This window comes from Melanotaenia boesemani, chromosome 10, assembly GCF_017639745.1.
Source record: "Melanotaenia boesemani isolate fMelBoe1 chromosome 10, fMelBoe1.pri, whole genome shotgun sequence".
Taxonomy (NCBI): Eukaryota; Metazoa; Chordata; class Actinopteri; order Atheriniformes; family Melanotaeniidae; genus Melanotaenia; species Melanotaenia boesemani.
This window is the reverse complement of record NC_055691.1, coordinates 10,760,989-10,781,114: the sequence shown is the minus strand read 5'-3', so window position 1 is coordinate 10,781,114 and position 20,126 is coordinate 10,760,989. Positions and strand designations below refer to the sequence as shown.

General features: G+C 39.8%; 1 long non-coding RNA gene across 1 annotated transcript; it reads right to left on the bottom strand.

Annotated features, from left to right (window-relative positions):
* Nucleotides 1-17,840: 17,840 nt before the first annotated feature.
* Nucleotides 17,841-19,884, bottom strand: LOC121647030. Its single transcript, XR_006011771.1, has 2 exons — nucleotides 19,805-19,884; nucleotides 17,841-18,651 (listed from the first exon to the last, which is right to left on the bottom strand). It is a non-coding gene; the product is annotated as an uncharacterized LOC121647030 (long non-coding RNA).
* Between the last annotated feature and the right edge of the window lie 242 nt (nucleotides 19,885-20,126).

Here is a 20,126-nt window from a genome sequence, read left to right as displayed (position 1 = left end):
GTGCAGGATGGGTGGCTGGTTGGAACTGGCGCAATGCTTGTCGCTGCTGCCCCTGCCTTATAGTGGCCGACAAACTCATTGAGTCACTGAGTCTGGAGACTTGTCACTGACTCCATGTCCAGCTTTCAACATGGTGTCCATGGTGATTAGTAAAAACACTTCTTATTTTTGTATTACTAAATATTTCAGAGTGCGTACTTAACTCCTGTCGGCTAGGAGAAAACATTAGTAGTGAAATTAATTCACAGCCCCATCTGGAATTCAATATACAGAGAAAAAAAAAATAAATAAAAAAAAAGAAGAAGATAAACATAATGCATGACATGATAAAGTTTAATAAGCTGCTTACAATATAAACAAGTTTACAAACATTTATAATTTTGAAAAAGAAGTCTAAACACATAAACTATTTACATTTCACAAGAATTGTTGCTGTTCATGACTCACTGTCACCAAGAAAGTTATACGATCACACAACATTTCCAATCCATGGCTGCCCCTGTGTGTCCCTGTTCAAAGTGTAATGAAAGGCAGGAACAGTCATTTTCTCTGGCCAGTCTAGTATCAGCCCTGGACTGTTAACACCACCACCACCAGCAGGTGGTGTAGGTATGGATTGTGAAAGAAATTTAGCTGCATATAGTAATCACTCATATATACTCATAATAATTACATGTATATTCAGTTTCTTTATTAATTTAATATAGTTAATCCATTCACTTTTACATTTTCATATTGTGTGTTCTCATTCTACAGAATACTGAAATTACAGTTTTCATTGTGTATGCGTGTGTGAGGTCAGACTGACCACTTTCTTCCCAGAACTCTGATATGGCAAAGTAGAGACTGGTTTTCCACCTGCTAGATAGCAATAGTTTGGGATATCAGCTTGTTGTGGTATGTGGGCTTTGTCTGAAAACTGGAAGAAAGTGGTGCCACTCAGTCTTTTGTTCCTCAATTATAATTTTGCTGTTTGACCTTCAGCTGGGGACCGGCTGAATAAAAAAAGTTTCTCTCTGATGAGTCATCAGAGTCTCTCCCGATTTCATGCGAGGAGGGACGACCACTCTCTTTACTTGCAAGTAATCTCTTTTTTCAATACTTCTCCTATAAATAAACCTTATATACTTTTACTCATTCCAGACTCTTGGTAATTTTTCTACAACAGGATATACATAGATGCTTGTACGTAGAACACCAGTTACTGTGGTATGTAGTTTTCATTCTATTGCATTTGTATTTAATATTTGTATTTTTTATTTTTTTTTATCTGCTTTTCTCCCTCTCTTTTTCTGTAGTTGAATTATAGTAACACACAAATTTACCTGTTGGGGGATTCATAAGGTTTTATCTTATATGTTATGCTGTTCTTCTTTAAGTACAATATACTATAGTAAATATAGTAGTAAATACACTTTATTATCTATAATATTAAATATAGATGTTATTAATTTAGTCTGTCTCATTGCAATCAATAGGTTGGTGCTCAGTGTGGTTTCAGACAATAATGTATGTATGTCAACATCTGTGAAGAAAGAATTCTCTTTCTTTCTTTCTTTCTTTCTTTCTCTTTCTTTCTTTCTTTCTTTCTTTCTTTCTTCGTTTCTTTCTTTCTTTCTTTCTTTCTTTCTTTCTTTCTTTCTTTCTTTCTTCCTTTCTTTTGATCAATATCTGAATCTATATCCTGGCAGTGCATTAGAATATGACTGGAGATGTAAGCATACAAGCAGACCACATGGTTACTGGATCAATGCAGACAATCCTTCAGCAGAGATCAGTGATGAACTGGAGTGGTCTGCTCTTATTCTTTACTGATTGGATGACCACGGTTCAATTTTACTGGCTGTACAAAAAAGGGGCTGGGATAATTATAATAAAACAAAACAGCGCTTTTTACGTGTGTATTTAACGCCGTTTTATTACAAAAGCGCCAATAAAGTGGCAAATTTTTACTACTTTAGCTTGCCATAGTTATCCCTGCCAGAAATTGTATCTCCTGACGCGGGAGTGCGCACTTGTTGTGTCTAGTGTTAGTTTCTTCATTGTGCTGGATTTCACCTTGTAAACTTAATATGAACAGCGTGCTTGTTGCTCAAGGTATTGTTTGAGGGTTTTTGTTCTGCTGAGTTTTTCTTAGCTTTTGGCGCGATATATATACATTTCATGTTGCAACATTCATATTAAAGAGTTGACAACACCCACATAAAACACTAAAACAGTAGTCTTGTAACCTAAAGCCTTCCCAACATCACACTGTACAATGTTTGGCTAATATTGAAAAGCCCTTCCATTAATTGTACGTATAAGGTACCAGGAAGTGGCCCACGAAGATTTTTTTCCAGCACAGTGTGTGTGTGTGTGTGTGTGTGTGTGTGTGTGTGTGTGTGTGTGTGTGTGTGTGTGTGTGTGTGTGTGTGTGTGTGTGTGTGTATGTAGTTAAATGCTTGCACAATGAATAACTGCGGTTTAATACATGTACTACATAAATAGACATATTTATATGACATGGCATTATGAACATGTTCCATTAACATTGGATGACTGTAGTACTGCTATAGTAGTATCAAACTGTATTTAAACCCAAGTTTTAATTTATTCATCTGCCTTTATTTAGGAGAAGAGTTGTATTATTGGCGTCACAAGGGAGCTGCAAAAACAGTTAAGACAAAAGTGGTCTGTGGTGCTGAGGAGGCCAACAACATTTTTATGGACTTTCATGCCAGTGCTACCGGTGCTCACTGTGGCCAAACAAAGACAAGAGACGCAAAATCAAAGCGATTCTACTGGCCAGACATGTCAGTAGACATCAACAACTGGGTATGTAAGCACACAAAACATAATTATTCCGGAATAAATATGATAATACTTTGTATTTTATTAACAAATGTTTTATAAAATTTTAAATTTTTTAAAGGGATATGAAAGAACGTTTGTCTAGTATTTACATTACTTTTAATAAAAACTTGTTCTTTTTACTTAACATACTGTATTTACAGGTCTCACAGTGCTTAGCCTGCCAGGCCAGTGGTCCATCAATTAAAAAGCAACCAGAGTTTACCCCAATAAAAGTTAATTAACGCTGCTCATTTTATACTTTTTGTCTATGAATGTTTAAAGAGTACATCACCTAAAGAAAATATCTTTTCTTTTAAACTTTGAAAACATTTTGAGAGACTTAATTTTATATATATGATAATTGGGGTTTGAAAAAGGTTTGTTAAATTTAAAATCTTTTGTTGTGTTTTCAGGTTTCTGAGCCATTTGAGTTGGTGGGAATGGACCTTATTGGCAAATTAATGACATCAATTACTGGAAATCAGTACATATGCGTAATGGTTGATTATTTTACTAAGTGGCCACAGGCTTATGCACTGAAGTCAAAGTCTGCCAAGGAGGTTACTGGATGTATACTTCAATTTGTATATCAGTTTGGAGCCCCGAAAAGGATCCTTACTGACCAGGGAAGAGAATTTGTTAATTCCTTAAGTACTCCTGTCCTATCACCATGGTATAAACATGTTTTAAACAAATTGTAATACTTAGAAAACATAGCCATCTTTAATGATCAAGTTAAAATTCAAATAACTTATAAAAACTCATATTTCATAATTGAATAATTTGGGAATTCTAGTTCTAAAAAAAAAGCTTTAAATCTGCAGATCAACAAAGAAGTGTGTGTCATTCTGAATATCCAAAGGAGCCTCTGTTCTCCATACCACCCACATACCAACGGACTGGTTGAGAGGATGAATTGGACAATTCAGAGGTGAGTTTTTATTATTTTCTTTTGTACACCTAACATTACTTTGTTGCTCTAAGTACAACCCCATTAAATAGATATGTATTTATATTTCTTAAAAGTCATCTTTTCATGGAATTGTCATATGAAAATATCTATACACAAAATCACAAAGTAATCCTGACACAAAATATTTATAATTTACTAATGTATTAACCTCAGAGCCTTGAGTAAAGTGGTTGCGAGCCATCCAGAAGCATGGGATGATTTTCTTAATCCTGTAATGTTTGGTGTTACGACCCTAGATAGGGGTACGATTGGGCGCAACATAAAATACATCAGGACAGATGTAAAAGGCGTTAACAAGCACATTTTATTGGCACAAGTGTGGAACAAAGAAAAAAACTTGTAACAAAAAACAAAAAAACAAAAACAAACAAGTGTTGGGGTTAGCGAAACTGCTGAAATAAATACAAAAAGGTTTAACCAAAAACCATAAACAAAAACCACCGAATGACTTGAAGGACGTGACTAGAACTCGGAGTACAACCAAAACCAAACAAAAGAGCAGCAGTTCCATAAACTAAAGTGATCGCAATCAAGCAAAATACTAACCTAGCCAACACCAAACTAAACCAAAGATAACACCATGGCAGAACGCACTACAAAGAAGCATAGCTTAAACTAAACTGAGTGTATAAAGACGGTGAGTCCAAACTCAACAGATCAACAGACGGAACACCCCAAATAGCACAGCGGACACCCAGTAAACCATGCTACCAATTTTCTGCCACACTCGGAGACGAGGCTACCTGGGCTGACCAGCCTCGCTCCTACAACACGACTACAGTGAACTAAGTGAGGGGAAGTGGCCTGTGCCATTCACGGCTTCCCCTCCCGACTGAATACTGCAGCAGCCTTTTCTGTCTTGGCTTCCACTAAGCTGCAGCCTGATTGGTTGAAACGAGCAGTCAATCAGAGGGGAGGAGACTGGGGTACTTCAGAACCAGCCACTCCAAACAGAGCTCCGAGTCAGGCATTTAACTGCAGAACGAGCCGCAGCTGTCTGCAATAAGTATCGGCCGTAACATTTGGTCTCCGAACCAAAAAGCAGATGACGACGCAGTACTCCCCTTACTACCTCATGTTCGGAAGAGAGGCTGGCGATCCATCACAAATTCCAGAGACCTCGAGGTAGATTTATGTTCATTCATTTGATTGATCAGATAGTTTACATGGGGCTGTTCACTTTAGGTACCTGTTCCACATGCTAATGAAAACATGGCCAATGTCACACAAGCAACACAAACAGGACATCAGCAAGTCTACTGATGTTTCAGTGAAATTTCTAATGTAACAACTATGTTCCATTTTTGTAGTAAACATCCATTCACTTGTAGAATATCAGTGGCAAATGTTCTGGCAGAAGATGGTGGTTCATTTTTTATAAGGACACAATGTATTTGCTTTTTATTTCATTTATTACCTCTGTAGAATCTATAAATTGTTAAATTAAAGACAGAATATAAATTGCTAAAAAAAAAAAGGTATATAACGATTATTACAATAAGTTGTGTCTTTTGCTCAAAGATTAACAACAGTGTGGAGAATGCAGTTGGAGCAGAACAATTAGCACCGGACATTCAGCAACATGCAAAGCTTTTGGAGGTAATCAGAGAAAGTCTTGCAAAGAGGCATGACAAACCAAAAAACAAAATAAAGCCAGAAAACAAGACTGACTTCAAAGTTGGGACAAAGTATGGAGACAAAATGTTCAGAGTCAAACAAGAAAAGGGGGACAGATGGAAGCTGCTTTCTAGGACCATACACCTTTATGGCCATACAAGGAAAAATGCTGACTTACAAGATGTTAATGGGGCATCTATCCAAAAATGAACATTGATCAGCTGAAGCTGACTATTGAGAGCACGTCCAGAGTGCCACACAGAAGTGTGAATAATCTACATCCAGAGTCCAGAGGAGCACCTGCTCCACCACAGCTCGCTTCAGCCACGGCTGTGACATCCACGCCCAAATACAGTAAAGCTGTTGCAGAGAAATGTGAGAAATACTTTGGCTCTCATTTAGAGAAATGCTTATATTCCATCATGTTTGACCCACAATTATCTTTCCACCATACTAATGATGTATATTTAAGTGTATGACATTGTTTTACTTAAAACAAAAACTTTAAGCATTGATGGATTTATTAGTTGCTATCAGTAACAGTTTTAGAGAATAGTAACAGAATAAAACCCCCAAAGTTTGCGCTTTAAATAGAGAGGAAAAGACAGACTGTCCGTTCATTAAGATGCAGGCCACTTCCTGGTACCTTATACGTACAATTAATGGAAGGGCTTTTCAATATTAGCCAAATATTGTACAGTGTGATGTTGGGAAGGCTTTAGGTTACAAGACTACTGTTTTAGTGTTTTATGTGGGTGTTGTCAAGTCTTGTAATGTAATATATATATATATATATATATATATATTGTGCAAAAAGCTAAGAAAAACTCAGCAGAACTTCGCTGGCAGAACAAAAACCCTCAAACAATAACTTGAGCAACAAGCACGCTGTTCATTTTAAGTTTACAAGGTAAAATTCAGCACAATGAAGAAACTAACGCTAGACACAACGAGTGGGCGCTCCTGCATCAGGGGATACAATTTCTGGCGGGGATAACTGTCTTGGCACGACACCGGCTAAAATTAAGCCCTGATCCCAGTTTTAATCTTAGTTTTAGTCTAAGAATGATTATTAGTTTTAGTCAAATTTTAGTCATGTCTAAGTTTGATAGTTTTAGTCCAGTTTTAGTCAAATAAAAAAAAAGTAACAAATTAATTTAGGTCATTAAAACATATTAAAACGTGGAATCAAGGTTGACAGATTATAACAAGTATTGCAATTCATAAAACAAGTTAATTGTAATGCTTTTACATAATAACCAGATCCTTTACCAGACTGATAGCTTTAGCCGAGACTTTCCCATCAACAGGGATGCAATGCTGCCGTGCTACTTAACTGTGGAATCAATTACTCTAAAAAACCAAAGAGCAACAACATCTTTACTTTGGTAACTGTGGCTTTATTTCTGAGAATTTTCTGAAGTGCAAAACTCCACCATGAACACACACATTTATGATATTATGAGCATTTTCTTCACCCCAAGTTCTGGTGAAAAGCAGAAAACCTGATATTCCTTTAGATTTATCTTATACACATGATTACATGTTAAATTCCCTGGTTTGTATGTTTCACTTCTTGAAAGTGGCCTACACACAGAAACTGTAGAAACTTCATAGAGGTGAGGTATGAGTCTTTCTAGTTAGAGTGGAGAAGCAAGTCACAATGTCAACACATAATGTGCAACACTTTGTAATGTCATCAAGTTGTTTTCAGCTGATAATGTGTGAATATACCAAGACAAAGAGGGCAAAGTCACAGTTATATTTACATGTCACAAACCATCCTTGTTAGGATGGACACAAAAACAACTTTTCATCCTTATGGTTGTGCAATCTTTTGTAAAGTGAAGCTGCGAAGCTATGCACATCAATGTTTTTTGTAAGCATGAATGTGTATAATTGCTGTGGATCCAGCAAGAAGTTGAGCATCTTACTACATGTGGATAAAAAGAACCAGCGTTTAGTGACAGAGGAGAGCCTACAGAGTACGTCTGGCATAAAATCACTAGCTGTCTCCAGAGTTTCTTGAGCTTGATCAACATCAACATGTTGCTCTCCATCACTCAGTGCACAACCAAGCAAGACCGCAGGGCTGACCCAAGTTGCAGCTTGGCTGTTTATGAGCTGATGGCCTTCATTTCAGTTTTGTTTAGCAGAGCAGCAACATCCAAAGTCAGAGCAGTGAGTGATGCTTGGTCGGAGCATTTCCATGTGCCAGCCATAAAAGAAACAATGCCTCCAAACAGATTTCAAGTGATCATGAAACACCTGCGGTCTGATGACAAAGAAACCCGTGAGGAGAGTGTGAAAAAGGATAAGTTTGCTGCTATCTCTGACATCTGGCAACGTTTCATCAGGAACTGCATGTTGTCTTACAAGCCAGGACGACACATTACCGACGACGAACAGCTTTTCCCAACAAAGGTCCGCTGTCCTTTTATCCAATACACTGCATCCAAGGCTGACAAATTTGGAATCAAACTTTGGATCGCAGCAGATTTGGAGACCAAATTCATGTGCAGTGCTGTTCCATACTTAGAAAAAGACCCCACTCGTCCCACAGGAGAGCGACTATCAGAGAACATGGTCATAAAACTAATGGAGCCATTTATGGATGTGGGCAGGACTCTTACAACTGGCCATCTTTTTTACATCGCTGTCTCTGGCTAACAGGCTCCTGCAAAGAAACACAACTCTTCTTGGCACCATGAACAAGATAAAGCGGGAAGTTCCACCCCCAGCCAAAGATGCTTCACGATGCAAAGAATTCTCCACGCAGGGGTTCACATCTGACAGTGCTTTGCTGACGGTGTTTGTACCCAAAAAGAACAAATCCATCTGTATTCTCAGCACCATGCACCAGAAAGTGGAGATTGAAGAAACATGCAAAAGAAAACCCAACACTGTTACCGACCACAACCACCTGAAGTGTGGTGTTGACATTATGACCAGAAAGTACATGCCTACACAGTGTGTGCAGGTACACGGAGGTGGCCCATCACTGTGTTTTACTACATGCTCGATCTGGCAGCGATGAACACGCATGTGTTGTACAAAGCATGTACAGGGTCCACTGAAAAAAGGCAACGTTTCTTGGTTCACCTTGCAGAGGAATTATGGAAGAGGTTTCTGCAAGAGAAGGTCCTGAAGTTGAAAAAAAAGTTGCAGCTTCAACAAACCCCAGAACATTTCCTCAGAAAAAAGCAGAACCAGGTGCTGAAGAAGAGCAACAGGAACCACAGAACTGAAAAGTGTTCACAATGTGATAAATACACATGCCACAAATGTAGGAAAGATAAACTATGGGTTTGTGTAGACTGCTGAACTGGACAATTTTAACTGAGCTGTTGAACGTGGCAATGCTGTAGGGAATGGCTTTTTTATTCTGCCTGCTCACCTACTGATCCACCCTGCTGCTGACTCAACCGCTTCATCTAGGAACCACACAGCCGAACACCTGGACTCTACCACTATCATCAGAGAACTCATCCTCTCTTGTTTGAGACTTTGTGTACAATCTAAACTCACTCAAAATTACAAATTGTAATGCACAACCACTGTCAAATAAAAAAATAACAACTCATTTACTCAATGTTTTATTCAGATATGTTTCAGTTGTGATGAAAAATATAAAAAAAAGTGAAAATGACACAGTAATTTCTCTTTACACAGGATCTTTACAGTTATTGTAACAGTGGCATTAAAACTAAACAGATAGGTAGATAGATATATACATTATTAATCCAGAGGGAAATTCAAATGTGCAGCAGCTACATAAATAAAAAACTCAAAGGCGTGTTAGAATAAAAACCTCACTTTACTCTTACCTGGGATACTGTCACATATTAACAAAAATGGAAAGTATGTCAGTTTTTGGTAAATTGACTATTCCACCATGCACCTCTGGTTCTGCAGGTATTGTGCGCTCTACTGATGAAAACCTTGCATTCTTTGTCAATTTTTCCCCTAGTTTGCTACGTTGTCACATGGGGTGGACCATGTGCCAAAAGGGGGGATGGTATCTTCTATAACATCTTGGTTTACAAAAAAAGGCTACAATACAGCCCGCCCTCTTGCCTGCCCTCCAGCTGGTCACACACCACCTAATCAGCATTTTTGATCACGTGATGATGGATTTCATTGAGTTAACACTTGCAGAAGATAAGAAATATTGTCTAGTCATGGTTGACATGTGGCCAAAAATGGGTTGAAGCTTTTTTAGCAAAGCATGCTACAAATTCAGTCGTGGCTAAGGCTCTGGTGACCGAGATCATTCCAAGATGGGGATTCCAGTTAAGGTCTCATCTGACAATGGTTCACACTTTGTCAATGCAGCCCTGAAAGAGGTAAGTGGACTGTTGGGGTTCCAGTTTAAGACTCATTGTGCTTATCACCCACAATCAGGCACAGCAATCGAGCGTGAAAATGCCACTTTGTAAGGTAAGCTGGCTAAATGTTGTGAAGAAACAGGATTGTCCTGGCCTAAAGCCTTCCCACTCGCACATGAGGATGAGGAAACATGCCAGAAACGAACCTCAGCACATTTGAGATTCTGTTTGGCAGACCTCCTCACACTAGTCTGGATCCCCCAGGACTCTCCGTGTCTACCACATACTGTGAAGGTAACATGCTTGCTTATTGCTAAAATCTGTCCAAAGTTCTCTCACAGGTGCACAGTGTGGTTAAGGAAGGCCTGCCATGCCAGCATCAGATCTGCTCCACTCCTTGGTTCCAGGAGACTGGGTCTTGGTCCGGGAGACAAGAAGAAAGCACTGGCGTTTTGAAAGGTGGCTGGGTCCATTCCAGGTCTTGTTGGTCACTCACACAGCCGTGAAGGTCGCTGAAAGGTCCACATGGATCTACGTATTCCACTGCAGGAGGTTCCAAGGTACACCAACCCCAGTTCCAGCTGACCTCTTAACCACAGGGCAGAATAATCCCTGAGGTCAGTCCCGTGTGAGGTAGTCTACCCTCCACGTGGCAACATGAAGTGCATCATCTTCTTCATCCTTGTTCCCTTCCTCCTCTGGTACCTGGATCCAACCGGTCCTCGCCCAACACAACGTGCCCTAGCTTCGTCCCAACCTGCCAGATGACTGCAGGGGACAGAAGCACCCTCCTTGAGGAGGCACCGCCGAGATGACCACACCCTTCAGCATCATGACAACACTGATAATCTTTGGTGCTAACATGTCTGCTCATAAATTGTCAAATGACAGCTGTTATGTTTGTGGACTGGTGCTACATGCCACACCCTTTCAATCAGTTTTCATTCCATATCCAGTCCCTTTGAATACCACTTTGTGGACTCTGATCATGGGTAATTACACCCTAGGAACATTACCTGGCTACACCAGCCCTCCCCTCTCCTGGAGGAGGCCCACTGATTTTTCCAGCAATACAAACTCCACTTGTGTTTCATCCAGAACTGTTTTCCGCTTAAGAGATCATATTTTTCTCCATCTCTCTGTTTTTAGCGAAACGGGACAGATGCACTATTCTTTTTAGGACACTAGTTTGTCAGCGTATTCTCCCAGTCTCATGTATATCCTCACCTTGCCCCAAACCTGCCTGGTGGGGTGTTGGGGAATTAGACAAGTCTTCCACAGCCCAAGCTATCTCTTTGGGAAATTTAACCTCTTTAGTGGATTCTGGCTTTAGTTTGCTGCAAAAGGAAGTTTAGGCTTTGAGAATAATGTCTCTATAAAACAGGATGGCTCTTGATTTTTATTAGCTACACAAGGTGGCACTTGTGCTCTGATTGGAGATCAGTGTTGTACCTTTGTCCCTGATACATCTGTTAACTTGTCTGTGATCCATGATGCCCTTACTGATCTCTGGGACACTCTGTACGGCTGCAACAATGTTAATTTACCCTCTAAGGGGTGGAATGTCTGGGACTGGCTTGCTAGTGGTTCTTGTATTTTTCTTCTGTGTTCTGATTGTATTTTGCTCTGTCCTTCCTCTCTTCAAGTGTGTGCTTAACAGACCATTCACTTTCTATTTTCTTCATTATGTTCCAGCGGATACTTCTCCATATGATGACGCTGGTGGTTTGGAGTTTTTTGAGTACATTTTCTCTTTATGTGTGATTAATATGTTGCATTTTAATCAAAGGGGTGGATTGTAATGGAAAATTTACACATAACCCTTATATTCTGTAGACTACACTTTGTCTTGTTAAAGCTTTGGCTTATGTTTTACTCAGGGAGGAGAATGACTGTGTACCCAGATAAGGATTTAGTGAGCTCCCCTTCCCCCTTTTCTTTTCTTCCTTGTACCAGGCCATGAGGGGTTTACTACAATGACCTTCGACCTCGATGTTATCAGCTCAGGCTCTGGCTCTATATTAACCAAGCACACATGTACCTCCCCAGACTCGTGCAGCCAAAGCTTCTTTGACTGTGTGATTCTCATTGTCTGTACAGCTCTTAATTAAATACTTTGTTTGATTCTCACTCAGTGTGTGATCTTTGATAAATAAATTCCACTACAGTTTCTAGCTGTCATTGTGTTAGCATAACCCCAACAGAACTACAGGGAGAGATGTTTTTATCCCAAATTCATATATGATCATTCTTATTTCTGCACATGCTGCAGCTGACTGTAATCCACAAATCACGTGTCAAGGCTTGTTAGATTGAGGGACAGGAATACAAGTGTCACACAAGTTATCATTAGTGAAAATATATTACATCCAAAGCAATCAAAGGTACCAGCAAACAGACTTGTTGACTTATGACTTTAATAATGTTACATGTCCATTTAAGTGTGTAGCTTATGCATGTGACAGGAAATAAGTCAGTGGTGTTTATGTGTCACCTCAATAATGATGAAGTTGTGGTTGTCTGTAGCTGGGTAGAATAGTTTTTGCCTTTTGGCTGTACCGAGTCAGAGGTTAATGTCCCTTCATTAGTGTGGTTTACTCGCTCATGGTGTGGTATTTATATAGTTATATGCAAGGTGTATATTATTATCCTGGGTGGTTATGTTATGTAGGACGTCTGATTTCCAATTAAAATGTTTTCATTCGGACCATGATGATGCAGCAGAACACTAACTGTTTATTTCCTCTATACAACATATTAGGTTAAAGTAAATTGCTGATACAAACATAAACTAATCTGGGGAAAACATATCTTTTGTCAATGAGAGAATACTTCAAGATGTGAAGGACATGCCACGGCAAAAGAGACTGGGTGGAAAAAAGTGGACAGGTGGGGTGATAAACCATAACATACAACAGGACACATTCAGTTGTGGTGTACTGGTGATGCAGGTGAGTTCATACTGTAAGATGTTTATTGTTTGTATTACAACAGTCTGACAACACATGATCTTTCACTTCAGTGCATAAAACATGTTTTATGAAAATCCCAACATGTTTTGTATGATGGTCCAGATGGACATGAAGGTGGTGGAAAACCACCCTTATGTCCCCGAAGACATGAACATTGACATATGAAAAGAATCAACGTCATCCAAGCGACAGGAGATGGCAGCTGACATTCTGGAGAGCTCAGGTGTGTAGATGCAAGAAAAAGTTAAATAAAAATTAAAATCAGTTTAATTAAACCGTAACTTTTATAGTGAAATATGCTGTACAGGCTTTTGGTGCAGTTTTTGATGAAGACAGAAACTGTTGAATGTGTGCAACAGACAAACCCCCTGGAGGCGCCCAAAGACAGTGTGGGTCAGTTATTTTGTTTTATACAACACTGGTGTAGAAGGTGATTACCACAACATCACTTCCTAAAAGACTCTCAACGCATTCAGCATGATCTAAACAAATCTATACATTATCAGTATTTGTATATTTTGAAATATGTCAAAAGTTGCCAGATGAGTAAAATGGTCTTGAATGTGAGGTTTAAATTGACCTAGATGTACCACGTCCCATCTGCAATGAACAATGTGATTCCTTTTTTATCAGATAATGTCTAAAGAATTAATAATATCTCATGAGATTATCTGAACTAAGGTGAGTAAGTGTATGTGTAAGATTTAGTTGTTCTTATTGTTTGTTAATTACCTTTTAGATTCAGACTTGTTCAAACGATGGTTCCACCAGCTGTGCCTTGGTATGACTACAACACTCCTCAAACGGTTTAAGAAAGGAAGATGGAAGTGCTTTCTCTGTTGCTGATGTACATTTGTAAGTCTCAAAAATATATTTTATTTTTAAAAAACACAGTAGAATGTTTTACTTTAGACAGAATACCATAAAATATTCCCTGTGAAAATGTAAAATGGTGATAAATCTATTTTTCAAAAAATCCTGAACTTGAACATTTTTTAGGGGTTCCTCAATGTACACTGCTAAATTTCAGCACAATATTATCACACAGAACACATTACATCTTTTTCCACAATAACGTCCTGTTGAAATCAGAACTTTTTCTATTTCAGTTTCTTTTTCTAAATTGGTTACAAGAAAAAATGTCCTTAGGCAGAGCCAGATTTGTGGTTATGGTGCAGCAATATATAAAAATCATAGTACTAGCATAACTCCATGTGACTATAATGTTGTCCTCACATATGTAATGCTTTTAATATCCAAAAATAAAGGTCATAAATAGTCACTGACAAAGTGAGTATACTACTATACCCTGTGTAGGAGCCATATGTCGGGTTATTTATTTTCCCATATAATGTATGTGTGCACAGCGTGGTTACATCACCGGTGATTGTGGGTGGCACTGTGGGTGTGTTATCTTCATTAATGGGTACGCTCACCTGTGTCGGGTTTGGGGCCTGAAGCATGGAGGCAGGGTGAGCTTAGGGAGACATTTTCTATTAACTGTCATCGTTATTATCATCATCACTGTCATTGTATACTATTAACATCTTCTAAATGCACTGTTTTATATATCCTTGCACATCTGGAACATCATCAAACAAAGTAAGTGGCTGCTTCTTAAGATTGTGACATGGATGTAAAGCAACAAAGCATCGTGACATGTGAACTGGTTTAGCGTGACGCATATGGATATAAATCCTCAAGTCTTAGCCTTCCGTGGCGTTTGGTTAGATTTGAAGTTGGTGCGCCGCAATACCCTGTGCTGGAGTGCCCATGTTAATTATCTGTTCTGCAGACTAGAGAAAAGGCTTCATTTCTTACGCAGATTCAGGCTGTTTGGGGTCTGACCTGAGATCATGCTCATTTTCTATAAAGATGTTCTTGGTAGCATCATCATGTACGGTATGGCTGTGTGGTTTAACACTATGGCGTTACATCGCTGCCAAATACCTTGATGAGCGTATTTATCAATTCAGCAGCGCATTTCTTAATCGAGCGAGCGCATTGCTCTGATCGCCGGAGTTCTTAATTACTCGCGGGGCCGTGAACGCAGCACATCGAGCGTAAAACACGCCCCCCCACACTCACCAGTACGCTCTCGTCGGAAAACTCTGCTCGCTCTCTCTGTTCAGTGGGCGTATTTGTCAGTCGGAAGATTCTAAATGACAGTTTAGAAAACAAATATAATACAGAGAGGTAAAATCGATCGGATTACTGAGGGTTAAAACTAAATAAACATATTAATACTGCACATATGTTTTTCAAAGAATGCATTATTATGTTAATGTTAATTTAACTGATGATCAAGTCATGTTTGACAACAGATTAAATAAGTGTAACCACAATAATTTCATACATTTCTGGAGGGAAATATTCATCTCAACCAACAAGCTAGCATTTATTAAAGATCAGACATGATGGTCCTCATTAGCCTCCATATTTCTTACTGATAACCACTTCTGTAAGGTTAAATGATTAGGTTGTTACGGCTTACTTTCATCTAATGATTAAAGCCGTGTGGTAGTATAAAATGTCCCAGCAGTATGGACGGTTCTGCCTCAATATACTAAGAGTGGTGACACTCTCACTCCTGTGTACAAAAAATGTTACTGTAGACATTCAATAGTTCCAAACACCAGATCAGACTGCGATCATCACCAATACATTCCTTTAGTTTCCAGAGGTAAATCAATGCAATATCAGTCTTATAAGTCACGAAAATGCATGTACATTCTGTCGACGTCCTGCAATAACATATTTGCATCTGTTAAATGTGATACAATTTTGTTTAAATATATTTTGCCTTTGTTTGTTATAGCTATTGTGCTTTTACACCATGTCCTCACAGCCTTTTTGTTTTAGGTAATAAAAAAAAGTGTGGTCACGGTCTTATATTATTTTTTTCAGTGTACTGATCAAGTGCATTGTTATTCATTGATTCATGAAATTTGATGTGTAATATGACTTGTGGAAACGTATTTTCACCTTGTTCTCATATTGCTGGTTATGTTTAGCCCGGACATGACATTTCGGGGTCCTGTGTTGTATTTTAAGGTGAACAGTTTTTTCATGTACTGGGGATTTTATTGTGTAGTAGCAGGGAAAGCTCTGGAGTTTGTAATGCTTTTCATGAATTCTCTACATATAACAGAAAATCACAGAGCAGATGACTTGTTAGGTAATTATCCAGAGCTTACTGGCTTTTCTCCATTAAATTTTATTTAAACTGTTTAAATATTTATGAAAACTGCTTTGTCCCTTTTGCTTTCCATGTTCCACCAATAACTGAGTAATAATCACCTAAATTTGATTCCTAATTAACTTATATTTCACAGATTCCCTGTGCATCTCTATTCACTATCACTCTTTTATCTTCCCTCTTTATTCTTGTATTACTCTTTCACACATACTTGTTGACTTATTTGGTAACACTCATTGATATTAGCTCATGTTACAGCTGCTCTACATTTACGCTCTGTAGTTTAGCCATTACTCATTACTAGTCATTTAAAAAAAATATCTTTATTCAGGAGCAGCAGACAGGAACACTGACGCCCCGTGCTGTCACTGAATTGGAACTGAAAATTCTGGCAAATCAGATTAATCAGAAGGTTACCGCCCCCGACTGACAAATACGCCCGCTGAACAGAGAGAGTGAGCAGAGTTTTCCAATGAGAGCGTACTGGTGAGTGTGGGGAGGCGTGTTTTACGCTTGATGTGCTGCGTTCACGGCCCCGCGAGTAATTAAGAACTCCAGCGATCAGAGCAATGCGCTCGCTCGATTAAGAAATGAGCTGCTGAATTAATAAATACGCTCACCAGGGTATTTGGTACGCTCATCAAGGTATTTGGCAACGATGTAACGCCATATAACACATTAACAAAAATATAGATGAAAGTAATTGGGTTAAATATTCAGCAACCAGTAGCTGTTCTGTACTGGGATGACTCAGCACAGTCAAGCCAGCAACGGATACAAGCTGATGTCAGATGGAACAACATCCATCGCTGATCAATACATCCAATTTGATTTCTATCAAGTCTGACAAAGGCTGGAATTGTGACGTGTCTGACAGTTAAGTTTAACCATCACTCATTTACAGAAATCTACATCTACACCCTGACTGTAGCAGCAGTGATGCACTTCTAAATGTTCTTCTACATCAACACTGAAAAATATCATTGGCTGTTTGTTTTTCCAAATTTAATATCTGATGAGAACTTAAGTTGTAATAATCAGCTAATTATTTACTAAATCCAGGCCATACAAAAGATTTATTTTTAATTCTCATTTGTGCCCACATTTCCCTAGTGTGTGCCCCTACCTGGCCCCCTCATAAAACCTTTCTAGACCCGCCCCTGCATATAAACCCTTTATTTTACTTGTCAACCACCTGGTTAGAGAAGGGTTCTACTCTGACTTGTATTTCAGAACCTGTTCATAATTTTCCTTCACCACATTCAAACCTGCCTATCCAACATCTGCACAGCACCAACGATTTAGAGAAGACTTCATCTTGACACTCGCTAGATATCTGATCCTGATCCATCTGGCTGTATTATAACCAGAAGATTTTACAGCTGTGTCGCCAGTAAACCTGGCTAATTAAAACAGGCTACCGTTTTCCGTCAACATCCTGCTAGTTTCCTCTTCCTCAGCAAGAGCTGAACGATAAACAACAAAAAGGCAACACAATCAGCTGATCACAGACAGTCCTGTTATAGTCAGGGGCAACAGGAGAGGGAGGAGGTCGTGGAGGAGTGACTGGTGCAGCAATGTTTGCACAAAAGTTAAAAAAAAATGTCGAGTTTGCTCATGAAAAATGTGGGTGTCAAAACACCTCACACAGCTGCTTTATGATCGGTGTCCGACTCATGCTGTGACAAAACTTTTTAAGCTTGTGGCGTATATAAATTATTGAAAGCATGATGTGCAGAAACAGGTATCCGGTTCTCTTAATGTCTGCACCAGCTCCCGACTAATCTGATGCTGACGTTAAAGTTTCATCACTTGCAGCTGCAAAGCGCAAACTGGTTACAGAAAAGTACAGAAATATCATTAAGAACAACGGACGGAAAACGTTTGGAGAAATGTTAATGGTTAAATGATGGCTATGGCTGAGAGTAACACGTCTCCATTCAGCAGTCAGCTTTTTTTTTTCTTTTTTTTTTGCACGCATGTATCCTGCATTTTTTTAATCTCATCACCCAATGCTCCATGCTGGAATTCCGGTATGGTACCGGATTCCTATCACCCCTGCATGTGTGATGTGCTGGTACCTCTGTTTGTTGTTGTGTCTATCTGCTGATTGTGCTTTCTTTTTCTTTTTTGTTTGTTTGTTTTTCATACAGGAGGCCTTTTGTCTCTATGTTCACAAAAGGATACACATATTTTTCAATGAAAACTTTTTTTCTCAAACAAAGGCTGTGCAACATGTGGCAGGATGAGCAATCGGGTAGTGATTTGAGGTGTGTAGGTCACGTGACTAAAAAATTATTGAACTTTGAAACATTGAAAAATTTATATAAAATAGCATGAGATGAAAATGGGCAAAATAAAGGAGGTGCAACATTCATGGACCCATGTTGAATAGTTTAGAATCATTTTGACATTTATAGCTCATGTGGCTGAGGAGATATTGTTCTTTGAAAACTGCTACCTGTAATTTGATGATGGCCACTAATTATCCACCAGTAGTGAAAACGCGGTGGTGAAACTGGGGTCACAACCCCACAACAAAGCAGCATGGGGTCAGCAAAACATGACTGGGTGTCCAAATATCTGTTGAATATCAAACTGAAAACTAACGTTACCACGGTGAAATAATAAAGTGTAACGTGACAACCGATGCTCACAACATAAACAAAGGATTCCATCAAATGGTTTATCTGCTATGGTTACATCATACTGGTCAAAAACAGAGTTCTTAATGTTGCAGGACACACGGGTGTTACGTGTTTCATTGATTGCTGTATGTGTTGGTCGGCCAATTACTGAGCGGGGTCGATGATATAAAAGGCAAGCAGGGCGTGCAGTCTGCCTCTCGCTTCCTGGTGGCTGGGTTTACGTCAGTTCCTGGCATTCGGAATTTCCCCCTCTTGGATGGTGGAGAGACTCACTGGGTATTGCTGCAGGGTGCACTCTTCATCGGGCTCCCGGATCCGTTAGGCTGATGCTGCAGGCGGCATAACTAGTCGGGGACTCCCTCGCTTCACGTGCAGCCCCGGAATTGTGGGTTATACACAGTGGCGTGAAAACCTGCCACCTGACGCCAAGCTGCAGAGGATAAAGGCGGGTCGGTGAAAGTTCTGTGATACGAGATTGTCTGATTTGAGCTGTGGAGTGACCATGCAGCGCTGGATCACGTCTGCTGGGACCACTGCTGCTTTGCTTAGCTTTGCTTTTTTCTGCTTTGTTTTGCTATGCAAGAGGATCTTCATCAGGAGCACGTGTTGGCTAAGTTTTGCTTTTTTTTCAGAGCTGATGGCTGCTGTGTGTGCGCTGATGCCGTCAGCTGTTTAGAGAGAAGGAGCCTTTTATATTGACTGCTATTAGCTGAGCTGGTGTGCACGCGTGCACGTGCCCGTTTTAGAATAGACGTCATTCTCTTTGTTATTTTCTTATATCAAGTTTGTGTTTGTTTGTTTTATCCAGAGTGTTTATAATCCTGTTTTCTTTCCTTTATCAGGCTCCTTGTTATCCCTTGGTACCACCAAGGGGTACCAAGGAGCCCCTTGGTGGTGGATCGGTGTCCCTTGTGGTGATTTCCCCCTATGTGTGTTGTGTGGATTTGAGTTGGTGTGGTTTGTTCACCCTCACTTTTGGTGTCCTCGGATCCCCTTTTCGTTTGTTTAGGACCCTTCCCCAACCAGCCCTGATTTACCCTTTAAGTCTTATTTGTTATTTTAACGGACACTGCTTTGTTAAATAAATTCATTGGTTTATTTGAAGTGCTGTCTCTGCCTCGTGCATTTTGAACCTGGGTATCTGGTGGTAAGAATTACCACCGGGGTTCATTTCCTCAGGTGGAAGCCCCGGGATGGCGTTGTCCAACCCTTACACAACCCCGTACCGCCACATTAACAAAAATACCGACACCACCGGAGGCTTTCACGGCTCTCCTGTGAGCAGTGCAATTATAACCATCCACCCATCCATTTTCTGCCGGTTATCCAGAGTTGGGTCGTGGGGTAGCTGCCTTAGCAGGGAAACCCAGACTTCCCTCTCCCTGGCCACATTCACCAGCTTATCCGGAGGGATCCCAAGGCATTCCCAGGCCAGCCGAGAGATGTAGTCTGTCCAGCGTGTCCTGGGTCTTCCCCAGGGCCTCTTCCCAGTGGGACATGCCTGGAACACTTCACCAGAGAGGTGTCCAGGAGGCATCCAAACCAGATGCCCGA